This window comes from Siniperca chuatsi, linkage group LG5 (genome assembly GCF_020085105.1).
Source record: "Siniperca chuatsi isolate FFG_IHB_CAS linkage group LG5, ASM2008510v1, whole genome shotgun sequence".
NCBI lineage: Eukaryota > Metazoa > Chordata > Actinopteri > Centrarchiformes > Sinipercidae > Siniperca > Siniperca chuatsi.
In genome coordinates, this window is record NC_058046.1 from 957,501 (window position 1) to 967,853 (window position 10,353).

Below are 10,353 nucleotides of genomic sequence, written 5' to 3' on the forward strand. Positions count from 1 at the left end.
TACTCAACAACAAAACAGTGCCAGCGTCAGGGAGGCACGGTTTAAGTGGACTAACTGATCCGAAAGATAAGCAATAACACCGACGGACGTCCTTTGTCCACTGTTCATATAAAACCTCATGTTACAATCTACAACGAATGCATGTAGTTCTCATTTTAATTAAAGTAACGGCAGAGCTCTCCGGGTTGACCAATGGTTGACCTCCGTGCCTGGCAGGCTTGGCAAATGGCGTTTTGTTGTATCTCCAAGGTAACGTTAAGTAATGTAGCCTGCGACGGATGTATGAGGGTCAAAGGTCACGACGCAATGTTATGCCGCAGTACGTGCTACGAGCAAAAAGAATAAGTGATTTGGAGCGCAGGGTATTAATGTGGGGGGGGGTTCAGGGGTCATGGGAAAGTAGTGTGTTGACCTTTGACTCCTGCTGGTGTTCAGGTGAGTTACCTGATGAGGGCACAGGTGGGAGGGGTCAGGACTGAGGTCACAAACAGAAACCGAGATAACATCACACACACACACACACACACACACACACACACACACACACACACACACACACACCTGGTGAGTTACCTGAGTGTGTATCAGATAAGGCAGAGCTCTTTATCCATCACCATGTAGCGTAGCAGCTAAAGCTAGCTAATGATGACATCACTGGAGTCACTTTCTAACAGCGGCGACGCTGACGGAGTCGATGCAGCTGCTGCAGGGTGGAGGAGGTACTCGGGTCCGCAGCTCCTCCCACCGCGGCTGCCTTTGCTCCAGACAGACCAACCTTTCCACCTCCAGGGACTCAGTGAAGATCTGTGAGCCGCTTTTATCCTTCACAAATAAACTCCGGTGCCCCTTCTTCTGCCCTCTGCAGGCCCCTCTGTAGACCCCTCTGTAGGCCCTCTGCAGGCCCTCTGCAGACCCTCTGCAGGCCCTCTGTAGACCCCTCTGTAGGCCCTCTGCAGGCCCTCTGCAGACCCTCTGTAGACCCCTCTGTAGGCCCTCTGTAGGCCCTCTGTAGGCCCTCTGTAGGCCCTCTGTAGACCCCTCTGCAGGCCCTCTGTAGACCCCTCTGTAGACCCCTCTGTAGGCCCTCTGCAGGCCCTCTGTAGACCCCTCTGTAGACCCCTCTGTAGACCCTCTGTAGGCCCTCTGCAGGCCCTCTGTAGACCCCTCTGTAGACCCCTCTGTAGGCCCTCTGTAGACCCTCTGTAGACCCTCTCTGCCCTCTGTAGGCCCTCTGTAGGCCCTCTGCAGGCCCTCTGCAGGCCCCTCTGTAGGCCCCTCTGTAGGCCCTCTGCAGGCCCTCTGCAGGCCCTGTAGGCCCCTCTGTAGACCCCTCTGTAGGCCCTCTGTTGGCCCTCTGCAGGCCCCTCTGTAGACCCCTCTGTAGACCCCTCTGTAGGCCCTCTGTAGACCCCTCTGTAGACCCCTCTGTAGGCCCCTCTGTAGGCCCTCTGCAGGCCCTCTGCAGACCCTCTGCAGGCCCTCTGCAGGCCCTCTGCAGGCCCTCTGCAGGCCCTCTGCAGGCCCTCTGCAGGCCCTCTGCAGGCCCTCTGCAGGCCCTCTGCAGGCCCCTCTGCAGGCCCCTCTGCAGGCCCTCTGCAGGCCCTCTGCAGGCCCCTCTGTAGGCCCCTCTGCAGACCCTCTGCAGGCCCTCTGCAGCAGACCCTCTGTAGGCCCTCTGTGTAGCCCCTCTGCAGGCCCTCTGCAGGCCCTCTGCCCCTCTGGCCCTCTGCAGGCCCCTCTGCAGGCCCTCTGCAGGCCCTCTGCAGGCCCCTCTGCAGGCCCCTCTGCAGGCCCTCTGCAGGCCCTCTGCAGGCCCCTCTGCAGGCCCTCTGCAGACCCTCTGCAGGCCCTCTGCAGGCCCCTCTGCAGACCCCTCTGCAGGCCCTCTGCAGGCCCTCTGCAGGCCCCTCTGCAGACCCTCTGCAGGCCCTCTGCAGGCCCTCTGCAGGCCCTCTGCAGACCCTCTGCAGACCCTCTGCAGGCCCTCTCTGCAGGCCCCTCTGCAGGCCCTCTGCAGGCCCCTCTGCAGGCCCTCTGCAGGCCCCTCTGCAGACCCCTCTGCAGGCCCTCTGCAGACCCTCTGCAGGCCCCTCTGCAGGCCCTCTGCAGGCCTCTGCAGACACTCTGCAGACCCCTCTGCAGACACTCTGCAGACACTCTGCAGACCCTCTGCAGACCCTCTGCAGGCCCTCTGCAGGCCCCTCTGCAGACCCTCTGCAGGCCCTCTGCAGACCCTCTGCAGACCCTCTGCAGGCCCTCTGCAGGCCTCTCTGCAGGCCAAATTAACGCCCTCATCGCGTCCTTCACATTTTCAGAAAGAGGTTTTCAGCAGTGTTCGTCCCACTCGTTATTTTATCGACTGTAACTTGCTCTCTGTTCCCTCCTGCCTTATTACTATTATTATTATTATTATTATTATTATTATTAAGCACGCAGTAGTGCACCCACTTCTGACCCTGCAGACTTTAAAGGGACAGCGCCCCCCATGTTCCCTCTCAGCTGTGCGAGCTGCAGAGTTCCTGGAGACTTCGTCTGCGTGTTGTGAATATAAAGGGACTGAATCACAGCAGAAACCCTGACCCGGGTACTGAAGATGATCCTCAGGTCTGTTGCTTCAGTTTTATGCGGGAACTCTTTTCTCTCTACCGATCGCTCCTCCACGAACCTGTGATTTGTGAACTGTCCCTTTAAACATTTTAGACCCATTTCTAATTTCTATCAAATGTTTTGGAGAAGACAGTTTACTTCGAGTTGACTGCTTTTATGAATACTTGTGATATTTTTTGACAGATTGCAGTCAGGTTTCCGTTCACGTCGACCTTTTGCTCCCAGCTGATGCTGGAAATTGTTCGGTTTTAATTCTTGAGCTGCTTTTAAAATCACTTCTCAGAAAAGCCTTTTATTAGTTCCAGCACTCCGTTTTATTGCCAACATGTCTGACTTCATCTGATTTCATTTTATTGCTGCATTATTTGAATTGTCTGATTTTGTCCTGAGATGTTTTAACGCTGGTTCCACCATGTGAAGCACTTCCTAACTTTGTTTTGACAGGTGCTGCATAAATAAAGTGTATTATTATTATTATTATTATTATTATTATTATTATATGTAGTTAAAGTATCATATGTATATATATATATATATAGATAGATAGATAGAGATAGATAGATATATAGATATATCTCTCACTTGCTTTAAATGTTGATTCCTCTGTCTGTAAATCTATTGATTAATTGAAAAACAAAACTCCTTTATATCAAAACTGTGATGATGAATATTTCTGAGTCTGATGTCAGATTTTAAAACTAACCCAGAATCCATTTTTATTTTACATATTTTCACTCGCCCCCCCCTCCCTCTCTCTCCCTGTCTGTCTCAGTGTCTCTCGCCCCCCCCTCTCTCTCCCTGTCTGTCTCAGTGTCTCTCGCCCCCTCTCTCTCTCCCTGCCTGCCTCAGTGTCTCTCGCCCCCTCCCTCTCTCTCTCCCTGCCTGTCTCAGTGTCTCTCGCCCCCTCTCTCTCTCTCCTGCCTGTCTCAGTGTCTCTCGCCCCCTCTCTCTCTCCTGCCTGTCTCTCAGTGTCTCTCGCCCCCTCCTCTCTCTCTCTCTCTGTCTGTCTCAGTGTCTCTCGCCCCCCTCCTCTCTCTCCCTGCCTGTCTCAGTGTCTCTCGCCCCCCCTCTCTCTCCCCTGTCTGTCTCAGTGTCTCTCGCCCCCCCTCTCTCTCCCCCTGTCTGTCTCAGTGTCTCTCGCCTCTCCCTCTCTCTCCTGTCTGTCTCAGTGTCTCTCTCCCCCCTCTCTCTCTGTCTGTCTGTCTCAGTGTCTCTCGCCCCCTCCCTCTCTCTCTCCTGCCTGTCTCAGTGTCTCTCGCCCCCTCCTCTCTCTCTCCCTGTCTGTCTCAGTGTCTCTCGCCCCCTCTCTCTCTCCTGCCTGTCTCAGTGTCTCTCGCCCCCTCCCTCTCTCTCCCTGTCTGTCTCAGTGTCTCTCGCCCCCTCCTCTCTCTCCCTGCCTGTCTCAGTGTCTCTCGCCCCCTCCCCCTCTCTCTCCTGTCTGTCTGTCTCAGTGTCTCTCGCCCCCTCCCTCTCTCCCCTGCCTGTCTCAGTGTCTCTCGCCCCCCCCTCTCTCTCTCCTGTCTGTCTCAGTGTCTCTCGCCCCCTCCCTCTCTCTCCCTGCCTGTCTCAGTGTCTCTCGCCCCCTCCTCTCTCTCTCTGCCTGTCTCAGTGTCTCTCGCCCCTCTCTCTCTCCCCTGCCTGTCTCAGTGTCTCTCGCCCCCTCCCTCTCCCTGCCTTCCTCAGTGTCTCTGCCCCTCCTCTCTCTCCCTGTCTGTCTCAGTGTCTCTCGCCCCCTCCCTCTCTCTCCCTGCCTGCCTCAGTGTCTCTCGCCCCCCCCTCTCTCTCCCTGCCTGCCTCAGTGTCTCTCGCCCCCTCTCTCTCTCCTGCCTGTCTCAGTGTCTCTCGCCCCCTCTCTCTCTCCCTGCCTGTCTCAGTGTCTCTCGCCCCCTCCCTCTCTCTCTCTCCCTGCCTGTCTCAGTGTCTCTCGCCCCCTCTCTCTCTCCTGCCTGTCTCAGTGTCTCTCGCCCCCTCCCTCTCTCTCCCTGCCTGTCTCAGTGTCTCTCGCCCCCCCGTGGCGCTCTCTCTCTATATTTAGCCCTGATCTTCCAGATGAACAGGTCTCAGTCTCGTCTCTCTGATGGTCTCATTGTTTCCGGCTCACTGAGGAGATTGAATATCGACCGCCGCTGACCCCGGACCAGCCGGCTCCGCCCACCTATAGAGGGGACGGCAGCCATGTTGGAGGTCCACAGCTCTGTCAGCAGCCGACTGTGTGTTTCGCTAACGTCAGCTTGTTAGCTCATTAGCTAATGTTGCTAATATAATCAGTAATCTCTCCCAGAGCTCGAAGCTGTTTGAGATCGAAGAAAACAGAAAAACAAAAATGAATAACTCTGATAATCGATTAATCATTCAAGTCATTCTTTTAAGCAGTTATTCCAAAAGTTCTTCTCGTATATAAATATTTGCTGTTTGTTCTTCATCTTTGATCGTGAACTGAATCTCTGGTTCTCTCCCGCCGGCGGCCATGTTAGCAGCTGTTCAGACGAGCCAAGAAAACACGCTGCTAATCTATTATAAACAATATAAAGTGATATTATATATGATATAAATGATCTGATTCTGATAAATAATGTCCCTTGCCCCCCCCTGTTGTTTGTTTGTTAAATTACGCACTTATTCCACGTATTTGTCAGTTGCCCCGCAGAAACACACAGCAGTTAAATCGTGAGGTTATTATAAAGATCCGCTCTTTATTGTGAAAAAAGCAGAAAAAGAGAATTTTGACTTTCTGATTTACCGTGAGTATTTTTTATTTTTGTCATTCCTAACATTTCATCAAGTACTTTCTTCTTTTTTTTTGGCAGAAATGGGCTTCCATAGTACCCGAACGACCAAAAAAAATCCAAATTTCGGTAAACTCCAAATGAATTCAAAGGCCCGACAGCAGCTTCAGAGTCCAGACAAGCTAACGTTACAGAAGAATGCCACCTCCGTAACTTCAACAAGACGTCTGCAGAATCCTCAGAGACTCTTCCAGCTGTCTGTCTGTTGCCAGATAAAAGGATTTCTAACCTTTTGTCCAGTTGTATCAGACGTGATGGTGGAGGAAGAAGTACTCAGATGTTTTACTGCAGTAAAAGTTTTAACACCACACTGTAGAAATACTAATAATTACAAGTAAAAGTACAAAAGTATCAGCATCAAAATGTTCTTAAAGTACCGAAAGTAAAAGTGCTCATCATGCAGAATAATATATATTATGTCACTGGATTATAATCCTTGATGCATTCATGTGTTCATCACTTTACTGTTGCAGCTGGAGCTGCTTTTATATTCTGCTGCGTAACGTGTGAAAGTTTTATCTTCATCTGTAACAAAACATCATCATTTACTTGTTGATTATACTTTGCGTTAATAATCTGAATCTAGTAATTGCAGTGCAGTAAAAAGTACAACATTTGTGTGATGTGGAGATCACTGGTCGAGGCTGCGTTCACTTTCTTTCCCACAGGAACAGCAGCGAAGTGAAAAAGGTGTGTGAGACGTTTTAATGGCAGTGTCGTAACGTCACAAGTGACATCTGCTGTCCCTCAGACTGAAGAGACTGAGCTGCTTCCTTCAGCGTCAGGTGCAATACATTCCAACATATCTAATATTTCTTTTTTTGTATTTGCAATAAAATCACTAATTTGCACTTCAGCATTTCATTTGCATCCTCTATAAGATGGCAGTCTGCATTATCTATAATATACCATATCTCTGTTCTCAACTTACTGTAAACACTATGTACAGTTTCATATCTATACACAGTAATGTATTTATACACAGTAATGTATTTATACACAGTAATGTACGGCTCTTCCTAATTTCGGGGAAATGCTGTCGATTTTGATGCTTTTTGGAGCCAAAAACAGGAACGAACATTAACTGTAAGATCTGACTGTAATGCAGCATCTCCAGTTCTGGAAGCCACATGCAAACAGAAGGGTCAGCAGCGTCACACTGAGAACATCTCATTACGTTTGTGCGTGCGGTTACCTGGTTAACGATAAGTTGGTGTAATCGTGTGCAGGTTCAACAGAGCGTCTCAGGTAGCAGACTGGCTTCCTCCTGACTCTGAGTCAGTGAACGCTAACGAGCGGCCTGATGAATAAACCCCGCATGTATTGTTCATATTATCTTAAGCACACAACCATGGAAATCGATGCAAATAACCAAGATCACACATGTTTTGGCTGCTGAGCCCCAAAATACCTGCTGGTGACATTGCACTGCGAGATGATGTGGTTCGTAGCGAATCTCCGCTCAGCCGACGTGTGTTTCTAACTGCAGCTGCAAGGTGGAAAAGCTGAGGCGTAACAGGTGATTTCCAGGTAATGTCAGTGTTATCGCTGTTTAGGTGCTTCAGTGGGATTAACCTGCAGTCTGTTTCACTGAACAGTGTTCGTACAGCCGTCGACAGAGCACTTCTGAGACGGGAGCTCAAACGAAACTCTATTTGTCATAAAATGCTGTTTGAATAAATGTTCAGTTCCGCTTGTTTCAGTAGTTTACTGTAACACGAACAGTTAGAAACTGTTGACGTAGCCGTGACGTTGAACACAGCAACGCTGCAGAAATACAGCGTGTTGCTGACGTGCCACATTGTGCAGAATACAGAAACAGCTCGTGTCAGTGAAATAACGCCATAATGCTGGCGGCCACAGCTGCCAGAAGTTTACTGTCATTTCACTTAAACTACTCTCTACTGAAGAAAATGGTCTTCCTCGAAACTGTGCACAGTAAAAGATTCAGGGAACACGTTTCATTTTTTAAAGCTCAGATGAGCAAAGATGAAATTACAGTAACAACAACAACAACCCAGCAGATGAACTCGCACCTGTGTCTTGATGCCGCCGCGCAGAAAATCAGAAGAAGTGTGTGATTTGGAAACGACCAGTCCTAAAGGGCCCGATGGGACTGTCAGTAACCATCTCTGCAGAGCTTCATTAAACAATGTCTTCCTGCTGCTGAGTGAATGGACGCTTCTCGTCTCGTCGCAGCGATGAAGATAAAAGCTCGGCTGCGTTTATCCACCTGCTGCCGAGGCTCCAGCACAAGGCCGGAGAGACGAGAGCTCTCAATGATGCTTTTAATTCGCTTTATCTGCATTTGAATGTATCCGTCAGGTACGAGTGTGTGTGTGTGTGTGTGTTCCTAAATGAAGCACTCAATCAGGAGGAAGTCATTATTAGTGACGAACGGTACAAGGCTGCAGGAGTCGGCCTTGTGATGCACGCTGGGCCTTTTAGTTCGAGCACACACACACACACACACACACACACACTCCGGTCGTCCTGTCCTTCAGAGTCACTTTGCTTCATAATGGAGAGCAAACTGTCAGCGCTCCTAATGCTAATAGCAAACCCCCCCCCCCCCAAACCTTAATGGCAGTAGTTGAACTTCTTTCATCTCTTCTTTGTTTCTGTAAAACACCGTTTAAGAAGGTTTAAAAGCTTCCAGCCTCATCTGAGTCTACACAGTGAATACTCGTTATTTCACGTGTACAGTCGCCTGTGTATGAAGTATCTGTGGTTCGTCCTGACCGGCGATCTGTGTTCACTGTCGGCCGGAGGCAGAAAGCCGCTGGTGGTAATGTCATCTAACATCTTTTGGAAAGAACACTGTCTGTTAATGTACCGTGTGGGAGCACGGATTTATTAGAAGAACTGGATGTCGGACTACAAAATGGCGCCCTGTCACTGGATACAGCGTCGGGGGCGGGGCCTCATTCCTATGAAAGCTGCTCAGTGGCGCATGAAGCCAAAAAAGTTTGACTTCTGGATATAAAGTTAGCCGGATCTGCCGCTCGGTCTCTGACAGTAGAGTCTCATGTCTGGGAAAATAACTTTTAGGACATGATGATTTAAATAAGGTATTTAAGTGTTGGGAAGATGATGTACCTCTTTAACAAAGATCCACTGATTTACAGACGTCTCTTTCACAAAGTAAGTCTTTGGGAAAAGTCGTGTGGGGCCAGCGTGCGTCACGTGACGGCCCGGAAGTTGTAATTACACGGTTTGGCCACTATGTCAAATTGGCGTCGAAGGCCGGAGCACTTCCTGGGGGCTTGGCGCATAAACCGAAATAGTTTGGAAGCACCCCCGTCTGCTGCAGAGTCAATGATTCGATCAATAATTGAGAATTTCTACATTTTGACGGAGCGCTTTCTGTTTGAACCGGCGCAGCTTTTCCGGTCGAGTCAGTGAGCGAGGAACACACACACAGGGAGAGCAGAGGCGAGGCGGAGAAATGGCGTCACGTGGCGAGCTCTAAAAGAGAAAAGTAGACGGCGGAAACAGAAGCTTTTGACGTGTTCGGTCCTCCACGGGAAGCTCAAAGCCAGCGAGTCTCACGCGTTCGGAGACCGTGGCGATTATTAAAAGCAGCGCCGCTACGAGACAAAGCGGAGCAGCTTCTGAGCAGGTCAACAAGGGGGACGGCGTCCCCGCCGTCCCCCCTCGAATCGCCTACTGGGCGTCACACGTTTTAAAATCACTTTTTTTAGGATCTGGAGACGTTTTAGAAATATAAAACCTTCATGGTTTATAAACACAAAGACTAACAACTTGTTTGCGGTCGGAGGCGTCCTGTTTTTGTTAGTTGCAGTACCGGGAGTGACCACTGGGCGCCAGACTCTCCTGGCTTACAAGCGGTTAATACAAGTCCTCCTTTCTTTTCCTCCGTTGTTTCTTCCTTCCCTTCTGTCTTTCTCTCTCTCCTTCTCATCTGTATTTTATTCTTGGTTGAAAAGCTGAAGCTTTTATTCTGATACCTGTCTGCTGATAGGTGTGTGTGTGTGTGTGTGTGTGTGTGTGTGTGTGTAATTAGGCAGTATTTTCTACCCACTGAGTGTCTAACAGCTTTATAATGTCAGTCTGTCAGTCAGAGAGAGTCAGTGAGGCGGAGAGGAGGGAGGAGGAGGAGGGGGGAGGAGGAGAAGGAGGGAGGAAGAGGAGGGAGGAGGAGGAGGAGGAGGAGGAGGGAGAAGGGAGGAGAGGAAAGCAGAAGATAATTGACAGATAGATGGATATTGATGGTTGACAGACACATAATAGAGACGACAAACTGATCTGCTGATGACTAAATGACACACACACACACACATCTTTGTACTTCCATCCTTGTGAGGACCGGCATTGACATAATGCATTCCCTAACGCTCACTCTAACCTCGCCCTTCAAACCGAGTCTCAACCTTCAAACGGCCCTCTGAAGTTGTGAGGACGGGCCAAAATGTCCTCACTTCCCAAAAGTGTCCTCACTCGTGTTTCAGTCCTCACTATGTAGCAAGTACAGGTACTAACACACACACACACACACACACACACACACACACACTCTGAGTGTATAATGACGGCAGGCCGACAGCTCAGCGACTCCGATGATTTCCTCGGCCATTATCTCGTGTCAGTTTTTTTTATATAGATCCAACACACACACACACACACACACACTGCTTTTGTTGTCGTTTGCAGCGGTTATTTATTTCCCAGCATTCCTTTCAGCTCGTGCATCAACATGCGGCTGTAATCGTGTCAGTGGTGAGACCGTTCGTCTCTGAAGCTTCAACGTGTGATTATGACACGTGAACACACTTCCTGTCTGTGGACTCGCAGGTTTCCAGCGGCAACAGCATCGAAATATATTTAGTACCAAAAGTAAAAGTGCTCATCATGCAGAATAATATATATATTATGTTACTGGATCATAATTCTTGATGCATTAACGTGTTTGTCACTTTAATGTTGCAGCTGCTGAAGG